The 11,353-nt window shown below is 41.2% G+C and overlaps 1 protein-coding gene across 2 annotated transcripts in view; it reads left to right on the top strand.

Moving 5' to 3' along the window:
* The first annotated feature begins 10,851 nt into the window (after positions 1 to 10,851).
* The window catches only part of LOC124796368 (nitric oxide synthase-interacting protein homolog), a 69,242-nt gene continuing 68,740 nt past the window's right edge, over positions 10,852 to 11,353 (top strand). Inside the window, exon 1 of one of the 2 annotated variants that reach the window (XM_047260530.1) lies at positions 10,852 to 11,088. The gene's annotated coding sequence lies outside the window, so the exon portion shown is untranslated. The remainder of the gene's footprint in view (positions 11,089 to 11,353) is intronic. The other variant, XM_047260529.1, reaches the window with a different exon arrangement.

Raw genomic sequence — 11,353 nt, 5'->3', positions numbered from 1 at the left:
ATGATATTTATCAGGTTACATCCTGATCTTGAATGTACCACATGCAATTGCACATGAGACATAGGTAGAGGGGCATTCCACAGAAGCATGGTCTGACCTTGAAATAAGATCGTTATCTGTACCAGAACTCTTCTTGATATCCTACTTAAGTAAGATTACTTGAATGATTATGAAATCAACTGAAATTTATAAAGAATGTGGCAGGATGAGCCCATTTTTCAGTATGATATTGCACGTCTTCTCTCCAGGATGCATGCACTAGTTTGCTTGGGAATGGTGTCATAAAACTACTGTGTCCTCTCCTGAGGCAAGCTGACCCACAAAAAGTGTAACTTTTTTATTTCGTGTCAGAAGCAAACTAAAACATTATTGCATACATTACTACATTACATACTACATACATTATGGTTTATAAATTAAACCAGTCAAAGAATAAAATAGATATGTATATACATAGATTACATAAACAAAACATTGGTCAATTTAACTATACAATGGATGGCCAAAAATTAGCAACATCCAGTGCACTTTGTGTAGCACTTAAAAGATCTTCCATAGCACACACAGTTGGAGGTAATTTGCATTGCAGCAGATGTGATGATGTCTGCATGGCTGCTCCATAGTCACACTTCAGAGAGTCCACCTGAAAGCCCCACCTCTGCAGGTTTCTCTTCGATTTTGTGACACAGGAATGCAGGCGATTAAGTGATTTCCATGTGGACCATTTCTCTGTGTGGCCTGGGGGGAGAGCTTCTTGTGGAATCAGCCACTCCTCCAGATACTGGCATCTGGCCTGCCATCTCTTCTCCTAGTGTTGGTGTGGAATGTCGACGAGGGTTCTGTGCTGTGAAGAAAGCTCTTTCTAGACAGAAGTCTTTTCTGTGCCAGTTGATGGCCATGTAATAGTTGGGATTTGGATGTGAATGCCTTTTTCATTTGATTTCTGATGTCGGGGGGGGGGGGGGGGGTCTATACTGGATAAGCAGTGCAGTTTTTCCAAGGGTGTGGCTCTCAGACAGCCTATGATGATATGGCATGTCTCGTTAAGAGCAGCATCAACATTCTTGGGATGTGTGGATCTGCACCGTACTGGGCAAGCGTACTCAGTTGCAAAATAACATACAGCTAATGGGGATGTCCGCACTGTATTTAGCTGTGGTCCCCATGTTGTTCCTGTCAGGGTCCCCATGTTGTTCCTGTCAGCTTCCTAACAACATTGTACCTGGCAGCCACTTTTTGCTTTGTTTTTAACCAGTGCTCCTTGTATGTGAGAGCACAGTCCAGAGTGACCCTAATGTCTACAGTGTTCTAGAGATGTTCCTTCCCAATCTATCTGTGAGGTTCTTCTAGCCTGTTTGTTTGTAAAGTGGAAAGTGTAGGTCTGAGTTTTAGATGGATTTGGTTTCAGCTGATTGTCCCTGGAATAGAAACACAAATTTTTCAAAGCATCAGTGAGTGACTGCTCCACACTCTCAAAGCTATATCCTTGAGCTGTGATAACGTAGTCATCTGCATGTATGAAGCTTTGTGTTCCTTCTGGTATTGGCTGGTCATTAGTGTATATATTAAACAAAGTGGGTGCCAGCACACTGTCCTGTGGCAACCTTTTTTTCTGATGCCTCCATCTGCTTCTTTGTTCTTGAAGTTCCACAAAATATATTCGATTCTGCAGTAGATTTCTAATCATACAGGTTAGTTGGTAATCCTTGATCAGGTTGTATAACTTCAGCAACAGGAGTCTATGATTGACAGCGTCGTGGGCTGCTGAGAGGTCGATAAACACAGCTTCTGTGATCTGCTGCCTTTCTAAGCGGTCCTCTATATGCTGTGTCAGCTTCCAACATCTGTGCAGCTGAGCTCTTCCCTTGCCTGGGACCTGCTTGTTGGGGGATCAGTTATGGGTCTATCATATCTGTTACTCTTTGGAGGATAAGCCATTCTAACACCTTATACATGTGGCATAGAAGGGAGACAGGCCTATAGCTTTTGGGATCATCCCGGTCTTTTCCTGGCTTAGGTCTAGCTATCATTTTTGCTTTCCTCCAGGATTTAGGTATCTTGCAGCTCTTGATAAAATTATTTGTTAGTTCGAGTAGCCAGCACTTTGCGCCTGGACCAAAGTTCTTGATCTGTTGAGTTATTATATCATCTACCCCTGCTTCTTTTCCGACTTTGTGCTTGTTTAGAGCCGAGTTAAGGTTGTTCAGACTGAAAGGTCGAGACAGAAACTTGCCTCCTTGCTCGGGCTCCCTTTCCAGGGTACGTCTCCCGATTTTACTGGTATGGTCACGTTTACCGTTTTTCAAGAGCTGATATGCAATCTGGTCTGCCTTCACATTTGTATGTGTATTTGATTGGGAGAAATCGTTGTTGAGACATCGTAACAATCTTCAGGCCTTTTGGCTGCTTCTACTCATTTCATATTCTGTCATCATTTTAATCCACTGTTCTCTCTCCACCTCAGAGATTGATGAGAGAGTATTCTGTGCAGCCAGATAAGTTTCCTTGCTATAAGGATTTTCTTCATATAGCTGGTAATATGCGTCCAGCAGAGCAGAGCAGCACATACATTGGCCTACACCCTCTTGGAATTGATGCCTTGGAGCAGTATTTTACAGTGCGAACTCAGCTCCCCTACTCTTCAGGTATGGGTGGTACAGACCGAATCTCCTTGGCCAGCATGTTAGAAAATTTCGTCCAATCAGCTTTCTTGAATTTGTATCTCCGTTTGAAACTCCTGTGGCCTTATTTTCTACAGGTCAGTGGGCACTGATTATCTGAATCCCTTGTCTTACAAATGTGCCCCTTCCGTACTGAGAATGTGGTATTTCTGCAGTTAATATCATTCCCAGTATTTTTCGTCGTCTCTGGCGCTGTTCTCTGTGGGTCTCTTTTATGCACAGGACATAATGTTTTTTGTCACAGCATAGGCTGGATAACAGATGTTCTTTGGCTGATAGTGTAGCTGATCATTGATATCCTGCATACTGGTGGAAGGTGCCAGTGTTAAGAAGTTTTTTGTGGACACTTTAATTCTAAGGAGCCTGCCATGGCATAATCATCCACTCAGCACCACCCCCCTTTCTATCACGATAACTAAAGTGCAATGATATATACATGCAGAAACAGTTAACAAAGTAAATGATAGTTACGAAGAGTTGCACACAGGTGATAATTGAATTACATTACGAAGTAATTAGTTTCCTTACTAGTCATTAATCAATATGGGAGGAAATGGCAACAGTTGCTTGACAACTGAATGACAAACAGTTTAAGTGTAAAAAAATGATTTTGTGAACTAAGGACATTGAAAAATGTGCCCTACATTACAATAAATCCTCATTGTAAGGGAATGACGATTGATCTAGTGAATAAGAAGTTGACCATGTAGTTGAAGGAGCTCCTACTCTAGATGATGTGGAGAGTGATCTGATCAACCACTTTAGTCTGCACTTTAAATGCTACACCCAACTATCTAATAGTATGGTGATCAATAGTGAAAAATCTAATTAGAAAAAATAGAAAATTTGGTTAGTAATGGCGACACCAAGAACAAATGCACCTAAGGGATTCAGTGCAAAACCTTTTACGAAGTCCCTATAATGATGGAGAGCCAAAACCGTAACTCCAGGAACATTTAGCTCCTCCTCAATAGCAAATCACATATTTTCAGGAGACCAATACACACAGTTGTGTTTTTTAACTCTTCCATTTAAACTAAAACTTACTTCATCAAATGCCAGAGAACAGATATATATAAGTTAGGATTACTTTCACTGCAGATCACTAACCATTCATGGAATTTCCATCTTTGATCAGATCACCATAATTGAAGGAGTGTAGTGTTGCAGGCTTATAAGGTTTCAAATATTAAGTTTTTAGCATTCTCTTTAGACTTCTATCAGAAAATTGTAGTTACTTAGGTCTGTATTGCAGATTTATTGGGGGATTGAACAAACGCCTGTCCAGTGAGCTGCAAATTTCTTCAGTAATTACTAATTTTCGGTGGCTGCTGTGTGGTAAGTCATATATAAAACCTGTCACTTCAAGCCTTCGATTTAATTTGTAGATATACCGCCCACACAATGACTATGTATTCAGAAATTTTTAAACTAAAGATTGTCTTGCATCTTCATAATTCCGATAAAATTTCCACCATATCTGTTAAGTAAACATCCACTATAATGCAGACAATTTTCTCTTAATAACATACACTTTTCATGCTTACCAATGAATGTACAAATGACGCCAAGGCTCTCTCACATGTTAATAACATATCAGTTCTGCCATTACTTTTTAAACAAATTTCGCTGCATATAGGTTTCGCGATTTTTCAGTGTGGCAGATATTAATTAATAACTTTTCTAAAATCTGACCACAGACAGATATGTGCAGTGCTTAATGACTTACGTCACACCAGGTATATTTGTGCTTGTTAATGTTCAGTGAAATTTCTGGTAGTGCTACGCTAGAACAAAAATAAAAAATAAGCTTGTGCTTGTTCACCCTGTTCTCGTCTGATGGATATATCTAATGAATGTCTTTTTCATATTTCCACTAGGCCCTTTCAGTGCTTCAGCAATTTATTGCTGTCTTTTAGTTGGTCATTTGTGCTGTGGATCTCACAAGCACCTGCCATCTATAGCCTAGTATCATCATTACCTATAGCCTAGTATCATCACATTCTCTTCAGAGCATTCTATCGTCCATGCAACTCATGTCAACAAAGAAGCTAATTTGAAAAACAGCAGACGAATGCGCTCTGTGCTATTAGCGCCACAATGGAGAATATGCAAATTTTCTTTGGTAGTTACCTGAAAGACCAATAACGAGTAGGACACGAGTGAACACGTGTGAATGTGAATTGAACATGAGCAAATGTGTCTGATCATGCTCAGCTGTCATTCCATCAGAGAGAATTCTCGTTCTCCTTTATCTGCTAAAGTGTAAACTAGGTTTAATACCTGTGCTCATTTCTATTACCAGTATACATGCTACAGCGAGTTTTCTGATATGCTATGACTTTTCTGTGCAGTAGCGATAACTGTGAATACATATATCCAGACTTTTATTAACTAGTGTTTTCATATCTACATCTACATCTACATGATTACTCTGCAATTCAAATTTAAGTGCTTGGCAGAGGGTTCTTCGAACCACAATCATACTATCTACCTACAATTCCACTCCCGAACAGCACGCGGGAAAAACGAACACCTAAACCTTTCGGTTCGAGCTCTGATTTCTCTTATTTTATTTTGATGATCATTCCTACCAATGTAGATTGGCCTCAACAAAATATTTTCGCATTCGGAAGAGAAAGTTGGTGACTGAAATTTCGTAAATAAATTTCGCCGCAACGAAAAATGTCTTTGCTTTAATGACTTCCATCCCAACTCGCATATCATATCTGCCACACTCTCTCCCATATTATGTGATAATACAAAACGAGCTGCCCTTTTTTGCACCCTTTCGATGTCCTCTGTCAATTCCACCTGGTAAGGATCCCACACCGCGCAGCAATATTCTAACAGAGGACGAACGAGTGTAGTGTAAGCTGTCTCTTTAGTGGACTTGTTGCATCTTCTAAGTGTCCTGCCAATGAAACGCAACCTTTGGCTCGCCTTCCCCACAATATTATCTATGTGGTCTTTCCAACTGAAGTTGTTCGTAATTTTTACAACCAGGTACTTAGTTGAATTGACAGCCTTGAGAATTGTACTGTTTATCGAGTAATCGAATTCCAACGGATTTCTTTTGGAACTCATGTGGATCACCTCACACTTTTCGTTATTTAGCGTCAACTGCCACCTGCCACACCATACAGCACTCTTTTCTAAATCGCTTTGCAACTGATACTGGTCTTCAGATGACCTTACTAGATGGCAAATTACAGCATCATCTGCATAGGCAAGAATTTCTTACAAGTGCAGCCCTCCACGACTACTGTCACATGCCCTTTAGCGTTTCCAAAAGCCTGAGTTGGAAGTGTTACTTACGCCACTTTCAAGATGGCGACACACATATGTTGGATATGGAAATGGCATCTTCTACGAATCGTTTGGGAACATCAAATATGCTAACAAGGGACGTATCTGACGAGTATGGCGTTTTATTTTAAGATAAGTTTCGAATGAGTAAAATCAATTTTGAAAGCCATATTTCAGGCTCTGTACAAAAGTCTAATTCAAGCCTTGCTAGATGAGGCACCAGCTCACATTAAATTACAAGTAACATAGAAATATCTGGCAACTGGAGTCACTATAGTATTTGTATTGCATTCTGAAGAGTACTATTTCTAAATTTTTATGTTATTTACAATACACCAAAGATATATCAGAAAGTAAGGTTTTTGTAACCTACAGATCTACTAAAGAGACTGGCTACACTACGCTTGTCCATCCTCTTTTAGAATACAGCTGCATGGTGTGGGATCGTTAGCAGATAGGACTGATAGTGTACATCGAAAAAGTACAAAGAAGGGCAGCACGTTTTGTATTATTGCGAAGTAGGAGAGAGAACGTCACTGCAGAATTTGGGATGGACATCATTAAAAGAAAGGGGTTTTTTGCTGTGGAGGAATCTTCTCACGAAATTCCAGTCACCAAATTTCTCCTCTGAATGCGAAAATATTTTGTTGAGGCCGACCTACATAGGGAAAAACGATCACCACGATAAAATAAGCGACATCTGAACTCGCATGGATAGAAATAGATCTTCATTCTTTCCACGCACTGTATGAGATTGGAATAATAGAGAATTGTGAAGATCCTCTTCAATAAAATTCTTCAGGGTATCAGACCGCATCGTCATAACTTAAAATGCGCCAACGTTTCAGCCGAAACGTTGGCGCATATTAAATTATGATGATGCGGTCTGATACCCTGAAGAATTTTATTGAAGAAGACAACGGCCGCGGAAGCCTACACTTACAATTGTGAAGATTATTCGATGAACCCTCAGCCACGCACGTAAATGTGATTTACAGAGTATCCATGTAGATGCAGATGTCCCAACATCTTAGCATTTTTTTACCGTCAGAGTTAGTCAAGGTTCTGGTAAGTCACAGCTGCTGTAAATGTACATTTATTTAACCGGTATGGCACTTTATTTTGTAACCATACTTTGTACTACCGTGCAGAACAGTCATTGCTCAATGATAGTACTGAGCGAGGTGGCCCAGTGGTTAGCACACTGGACTCGCATTCGGGAGGACGGCGGTTCAATCCCGCATCCAGCCATCCTGATTTAGGTTTTCCGTGATTTCCCTAAATCGCTCCAGGCAAATGCCGGGATGGTTCCTGTGAACGGGACTGGCCGACTTCCTTCCACGTCCATAGCTAAACCTCGCTGTTTGGTCTCTTCCCCCAAACAACCCAACCCAACCCAATGATAGCACTAATACAAACACTGGTATACTAGTATTGGACTTTAAAGAGGGTCAAGAAAAGTTTGAAATCCCTAGAGCCACAAATAAATTTCCATCTCACAGTAAAGGCAATTCACACTGGCTGTCAGGCTGTCATGGCACCGATACGTCAGGCTGTATTCACACTGTCTGTCACGTCACATTAGGTCAATTCAAGTCATGTGATCTCAATTCGCTTGCCTGCCCTCAACTGTTTTCACTCTGACATATAAATAAAAAATTGAATTATAAAGAACGAATAACAAAGACCTGGAGTAATAATTGATATCAATCATGAAAAGAATGACCTAATGAAAACACAATGAAACAAGTTATGGAGGACAAGAGGATGGCTGTATGCATGTATATAAGGAGGAAATGAGCTTGGAAGTCTTGTGATCAACAATAGACAATAACAGGAGCCATCAAAACTAGTTCCCAAGAAACCTTGATGTGCCATGGCGTGACATGACGGCAAAAATCTATCATTATACTTAAATAAAAAAAGTACATTTACAGTATTGACTGTTTTACAGCAAGTGAAGCTCAGGAAATTCATATACTCAGTTTCAATATATTTACCCAATTTCACCTCAAGCGATCGTGTGTTTCTACTCTATTATAAATATAAAATAAGCGGTTGTGAAGAGTTGCTGAATACTCTTATCACAGTTGTTTAAGAATATTTTGCCACTTAGTGAGTGCTTATTACTTAGTTGAAGACTAAGCACATTTTTTCTCATGATGCTAGCTGTACACATACATAAACAAACGATTCTAGATCTGTAGCTCTCTGTACTGTCGAACGAATCAGAGCAGAATGAGAATACATCCATCTGTCGGCAGTTGCTCAAGCTCATAGGTGATGGTGGACGAAGCGACATTGTGCAAGAAAGTCAAAATCTTTTTAACTCCAGTATCTTATGTTAAGTTGGCATGACAGTGTACAAGTAGGGTGTTTCCACGTGTTAGGAGACAGTGCGAGTGGTTGTGGTTAGAGAATGCATGTGTATGTAAATTTGGGTTTACATGGTCATTACTGAGACATATTGACTTGCACACATAAAGATGTGTGTGTTAACATCCAAAATCGCACGTCGTTGAAACTGGTGCACATAGAAATGAAAGTTGAAACCCAATCTATTTACCTGCACATGGTGGCTTCCTCCCACTACTTTTTCATCATCTTCGTGAGATGGCGCTTCTTGCCGAATGGCGGAGCTGACACTGTGGAAATTTTATGTTGTTTCTAAGGTCTGAAACACAATGGCAGTAACAAAAAAGTGGCCGTTACAGTATGCTGTGCAATTTCTGGAACTCTATGAAGAACATCTGTGTTTGTGGAACATTAATCTTGGTACTTATAAAGACAGAAATATGAACAAAGAAGCAACGAAAGATATTGTTAAAGGAAGGAGGGGAAATGTAGCACATTTTGATGAAAATGGAATAAAAGCTAAAATCTGAATTTAGTGAAAGGCATACATGTTAGAGAACAACAACGTTAAGAATTCAGTGTGAAGTTGTTCTACAGCGAGCACAATTTATAAGCCAACGTTCTTATGGTTTTCCATTGATGATCTGTTTTGAAGAACATTGCAGTAGCAAGAGAGGATGAAAGCAGTTTGATTAGATCCCACACTAAAGAATCTTTTCTCTGAATAGTAGTGTCTATCTGTTCATTCGAGAACTGTTTTCGAAGCAAGTTTCGCACTCATTTTCCAACTCCCTCATCAGCATTGTAGACGCTCCCAAATCATTTCTCCTTACAATTAATTTCCAAACCCAACATCTGCGTGTTCCCTTTTTCCTGTTTAGGCGTTCTGCTTATTTTTGAATTGGAATTAAAGCCACAACTCGAATGCGCGAACGTACTGTGTTAATTCAGTCGGTGAGATACTGAAAAGCTAAACTGGACATGCTTGGACTGAAAAGTCTCACGCCCATGTGAAAGGTCGCTGGTGCACGCTGAAGTCAACAGGCGCATGTATACACGACCTTTTTTTTTTTCTTTATTGTGATTTCATTCCCCTGCCCCATATGGGCAGGGGAGGGCTGTCAGCGTCACAATCCGCCGCTCTTCAGCCGAGTGACAAGACAACTAAAACAAGAATAAAATGATACATACATAAGGTGATAAAATCGGGGAACATAAAACAGAGTATGGGGAGAAAATGGAGGTAAAAATACACCGACATGGAGACGTTCATGAGGGACAGTTAAAAAAGTCACCAGAAAGATAAAAAACACAGTTGGCGCTTCTTAAAACACAGAGAAGACACTGAATGCACATGCACAGGTTAAAAGTCGGCCACAGTATTAAAAACACTCTGGAACAACACACTTAAAACCCACTTGGAGCACACACGACGAAGAATAAAACTGTCAAGTGGGACATGCCGCGGGAAAGGTCAGAGAGGATGGAAAAGGAGGGGAGAGCAATGGGCAGCAGGGGAAGCATCGGGATGAAGAGTGTGGGGGCGTCAGCGGGTACACTAAGAGGCAGGAGACACGTGGGGAAGGAGATGAAGAGGGAAGACAAGGCAGGAGGACGTGCAGAGACACTGAAAGGGGGCACAAGAGAGGGAGGGGAATAGAAAGGGGAAGCCGCTCAGGAGGATGGAGGGGGAGGAGAGGGAGCCCTGAGGAGGAGGCAGGAAGATGGGGTTAGAGTTGGTAGGAAGGGTAGATGTCAGGGCGAAGCTCATCATACGGAAGGGGTAGATGGTGGAAGTTGCGTTGGGAAAGGAGATGGAGGGTGTGGAGATGGAAAGAGGGTGGGACACAACGGTAAAGGAGTGGCAACTGGGTGGGTGTGGAGAGGAAGGGAGACACCAGGGGGTGAGGGAGATCAAGGCGGTGGACAATATAAAGGGTGCGGATGTGTTCAAGGAAAAGGAGTGGTGGGGGAAGGGGATGAGGTTGTAGAGGATGCGCGTGGGGGACGGAAGGCAGATGTGGAAGGCGAGGCGGAGCGTATGACGTTCGAGGATTTGGAGGGCTTTATAGAACCGAGGAGGGGCGGAAATCCAAGCTACGCTGGCATAACAGAGGATGGGGCGGATCAAGGATTTGTAGGTGTGAAGAATGGTGGAAGGATGTAGACCCCACGTCCGGCCGGACAGGAGTTTCAGGAGGCGGAGGCGGCTGTGAGCTTTGTGTTGGATGGTAAGGAGATGGGGAGTTTAGGTGAGGTGGCGGTCGAGTGTGAGGCCAAGGTATATGAGGGTAGGAGTGGGGCGGATAGGAGGGCCATAAATGGTGAGGTAGAAATCATGGTGGCAGAAGGAGCTGGTGGTGCGGCCTATGATGATCGCCTGTATACACGACCTTGTAAATCCGACTTTTAAATCATGCCAGTCGAATCCCTGCTTAAATCGTACCCTGATTATTAGTCTGTAGCGATCTCGACCTTGTCAAAAGTTCGATCGATTTATCGATATTGTCAGCCAATTTATTGATTGTGTTTAACTTTAGAATGTGAGTTTTGCCACAAAACTTTTGTGCATTGGAAGGAATAGCGAAGAGTTTTCAGTGAAAAAAATGAAATAATAAAAACTGATTAGGGTGATTGTGTTGTATGTGTGGCCTTTATAGATACATATAATGTGACATACCCATGTGTGGTCGCAGAAGTTGAAATTTATATAGTACACCTTTACAACAAAAACAAGCAAGAGGTAAAAGTCTTTAGTTTTAGTACATTAATTCTCCATCAGAGTAGATGCCATATTCGTATAAAACGTTTCATCGGGTGACAAGAGTCTTTTCTGTATATATTGCGTTGTTTACTCTTCCCTATCATTGGCGAATTTCGAACTTTATTGTTCAACCCATTTGGAGAAATGCAAATGATAGTTTACTCCAAATATCTGATCATGTTTCTGCTGATCAGAGCATGATAAATATATAGATCTAGTCGTATTTTTTCTTTTCACTGATATA

This window comes from Schistocerca piceifrons, chromosome 4 (genome assembly GCF_021461385.2).
Source record: "Schistocerca piceifrons isolate TAMUIC-IGC-003096 chromosome 4, iqSchPice1.1, whole genome shotgun sequence".
Taxonomy (NCBI): Eukaryota; Metazoa; Arthropoda; class Insecta; order Orthoptera; family Acrididae; genus Schistocerca; species Schistocerca piceifrons.
The sequence above is the reverse complement of the archived record's forward strand: the minus strand, read 5'-3'. Positions and strand labels throughout refer to the sequence as shown.